Raw genomic sequence first — 4,276 nt, 5'->3', positions numbered from 1 at the left:
ACACACACACACACACACACACACACACACACACACACACACACACACACAGTCTTTCACACTGCCCTCAATCTCAGGATTATCACCTGCGTGACACCTGTGCTACTTGTGATGCTCAAGTTTTGCTCCTCTGTGTGTGTGCGTGTGTGCGTGTGTGTGTGTGTGTGTGTGTGTGTGTCTGTTCTGGTGGCCTCTCTCTGTGTTTTGCTTCAGGGCATCTTGAGTGTAGTGAGCCGTAGGAGTTTTTTAAAAGACAGTTTAAGCCCCGGGGGTGGTTCAACATCACAGTATCTTGGAGTGTATTGATCTAGTGTGCTTGGTGGTCTGTGCTAAATGCTACGGTGGCCCTGAGGTGCAAACCACGACATGACTTTGTGGCCATTTGCTGTCATGTTGTGTGTGATTTATTGTCATGTTGTGTGAATTGATGTCATATTGTGTGATATGCCATTGTGTAGTGTGATTTGCCGTCGCGTTGTGTGATTTGCCATTGTGTAGTGTGATTTGCCGTTATGTTGTGTGAGTTGTCGTCACGTTGTGTGATTTGCCGCCGTGTTGTGTGAATTGCTGGCATGTTAAAATTTGCCATCATGTTGTGATTTGCCATCATGTTGTGTGATTTGCCGTTGTGTTGTGTGACTTGCCAATGTGTTGTGTGATTTGCTGTTGTGTGTGTGATTTACCATCATGTTGTGTGATTTGCCATCGTTTTGTGTGATTTGCCGTTGTGTTGTGTGACTTGCCATTGTGTTTTGTGATTTGCTGTTGTGTGTGTGATTTACCATCTATGTTGTGTGATTTGCCATCGTTTTGTGTGATTTGCCGTTGTGTTGTGTGACTTGCCAGTGTGTTGTGTGATTTGCTGTTGTGTGTGTGATTTACCATCATGTTGTGTGATTTGCCATTGTGTCGTGTGATTTGCCGCCGTGTTGTGTGATTTGCCGCCGTATTGTGATTTGCCTTAATATTGTGTAATTTGCCGTTGTGTTGTGTGATTTGCCGTCGTGTTGTGGGATTTGCCATCATGTTGTGATGTGCCGTCATGTCGTTTGTGATTTAATGTCACGTTGTGTGAATTGCTGTCATATTGAGTGATTTGCCATCATGTTGTGTGATTTGCCGGCATGTTGTGTGATTTGCCATCACGTTGTGTGATTTGCAGCCGTGTTGTTTGATTTGCTGGCGTGTTGTGATTTTCCGTCATGTTGTGTGATTTTCCGTCATGTTGTGTGATTTTCCGTCATGTTGTGTGATTTGCCATCATGTCAGTTTTATGACGAAAACTATATCATTAACAAATAAATCATGATGTAATGTTATATTGATTACGATCAGGCTTTATTTGTCTTAGTGGCAAATTCCCAAGCTAAACTGTATTTTATAGTAAGTAATTAAAATTAGTATATCATCCTGAAATGGGATATTCTGCATAATGTGTACTTTTACTTTTTGTTCTTCAAAGCCTATACTTTGATGATAATCTTTTTATACCATGACTTAAATAACACTTGGAATGCATGAGATTTACTTTACACAGTGGTAGTGCTAGTCCGTTTTGCATCATCCCTGGTGACCTCTGTGTGTGTGTGTGTGTGTGTGGGTGTGTGTGTGTGTGTATACATCTCGATAAACACACACACATACAGTGAGGCCGGCCTGGGATTGTCTCTGTGATGAAACCAGCAGTAATGTCTGCCGTTGGCATGACGACTCCATCCACTTCGACGTGTGTGTGCACGTGTGTGTGTGTAATGGGGGGTCTGACCTTTTACCTCCTCACTGTGTCTATTAAAGAAAGAACTCAGATTTATTATATATGTCTTATATCTTAAAATAATATTATTATAATAATGACTATAACAACAGCGTGTGTGAGGATCTTGTGCAGCGTTGAGTTATGCTGAATCCCTTATTAAACCTATTTAGCATTATATTTGGTCTTAAGTTATTATGTTTTGTTGCCTACAAGGCAAGTTCATGTTTAGGAAGTTAATCCCTTCAACTAAAAGTTTTAAGAACTAAATCATTTTAGTTTCAGTTTTTCCAGATATAAAAAACTTTTAGATCAGTCTCCATTTTGGTAAATGGAAAACTCCGGAACAAGGGGACACTTGTCTCCAGCCATCATCAAGAAACTGAGACTCTGTTTTAGAACCTTTCTAAAGGTGTATTTTTTAACCAAATTTAGATTCTTTGTAGTACATTTTACATGGGCTGAATCAGTGATGGAGTACTCGAGTCCTGGACTTGGACTTGAGTCCGACGCAAATCTCTGGACTCATGACTCGACTCTGGGCCAGATGTGCCCACTTTTGGCGTATTTGTTTCACAACGTGCGCGTAAAAGCATGGTGAGGTATGTACAGAATAATAGAAATGTGTTTAAAAAGTGAATAATGCTCAAAATCCGTATAGAAGATTTTAATTCCATAATATCAATGCATTGGGAACACTGCACATTCAACTTCAAATCAAAACATGACCAAAATGTATCAAGTTTGTGTTCTACCTTTACAGAAAGTGAACAAAAAGGAACATTAGGCTGTTAAAAAAAAAAAAAAAAAGTATTTGCATTTTTCTTTACAAACTCAACGGCTTGCTTTACTTTGAATCACTGCCCTAATATTTAGTTGCATAACCATTATTTCTGAGAACTGCTTCACATCTGTGTTGCATGGAGTCACCTGTGAACAGGTGTTCAATCTACATCAATCTGGTCCATCTGGAACCAAGACTTTGCTCGCTTACTGGTGTGTTTTGGCTCATTGGTTCAAAGACTTGAAACTGATCCATGGTCCCTGGTATGTGAGAAATCGGCCCGACACCACAGTATGAGAAACATCCCCATAACCACCATGCCTTACTGTCTTCACAGTGTACTGGGGCTTGAATTCAGTGCATGGGGGTTGTTGGACAAACTGTCTGCGGCCCCTAAGACCCAAAAAGAACAATTTTGCTCTCATCAGTCACAGAATGTTGTTCCATTTTATCTTTGGCCAGTCAATGTGTCCTTTGGCAAATTTCAACCTATTCAGTACATGTCTTTTTTTCAGCAATGGGACTCTGCGGGGACTTCTAGCTGATAGCTTTGCTTCACATATCTGACCTTAACAGAACTCACTTTAGGTCTTCTTTGATTTTCCTGGCACTGATCATTGGTTGAGCCTTTGCCATTTTGGCTATTCTTCGATCCATACGAATGGTGGCTGACTGTTTTTTCACACGTCGTTCAGGCTTTGGATGCCATTTCAAGGCATTTAAAAATCATTTTGGCTGAGCAGCCTATCATTTTCTGCACTTCTTTATATGTTTTCCCCTCTCCAATCAACTTTCAATCCAACTCCAATCAAAGTCCGCTGTTCCTCAGAGCAATGTCTGGAACGACCCATTTTGCTGAGTATTTCCGTGTGAAATGCACTATAACCAGCATGCACAACATTTGCTTCCTTCCTTAAATATGAGCCATAAATGACACCTGTTTCTTCACAGAACCAATCACCTCACTAAGTGAACACAACACCGCTGTTATTTTGAACACGCCCCTTTCAATTAAAGATTCAATTCCACAGAAGGAGCAGCATGCGCGATATGAGGTCTGTTGGTTTTCTTGTTGAGTGAACATAAAATCAATACGCGTTACAGTTTAACCTGCCATGCAATATTACAGTTACTGGAAGAAATCAAAGATGGCATCTCTGACTCAGTGTTGGATACCCATCCAGTAGTTGTTAAAGTCCACACTACATTACATAAAAACAGACAATATTGGCATCGGGATCATTTCAAATTCCGATGATTTTGTACATTTAACGCTTTGCTACAACGCACTAGTCAATACCTACTGTACATTTTCCCACTGGCGTAGTATAATATTTAAATTAGATGTAACTTCAGAAACAAGCAGATCAACTTTGTTGTTGGTAAATCTTTGTTGTTGCTGTTTTGACTGACTTGGTGGCTGATCTATGATAGAAAGAGATAAACAGGCCCATTCAATTGCGGTTTTATATATACACCAAAGATCACAGGAGGCTGCTGGGATTGGCCGGTTGGACTGAGCTCTGACATCTAAATGTTCAGTTGATTTCAATAAAAAAAAAAAAAAAAAAAAAAGATAATTGTTTTTAAACTGTCAGACTTTTTTTCAGCATCAAAATAAAAAACTAAAAACTATGCCGACAGTTTATGATCACCTAAACAATGTAAATACAGAAAAAACATAAAATATTCATTCTTACGTTAACACTAAAATGTGTGTGTGTGTGTATTTGTGGTTT

The sequence above is a fragment of the Etheostoma cragini genome, chromosome 4, assembly GCF_013103735.1.
Source record: "Etheostoma cragini isolate CJK2018 chromosome 4, CSU_Ecrag_1.0, whole genome shotgun sequence".
NCBI lineage: Eukaryota > Metazoa > Chordata > Actinopteri > Perciformes > Percidae > Etheostoma > Etheostoma cragini.
Note: the sequence above shows the minus strand (reverse complement) of the source record.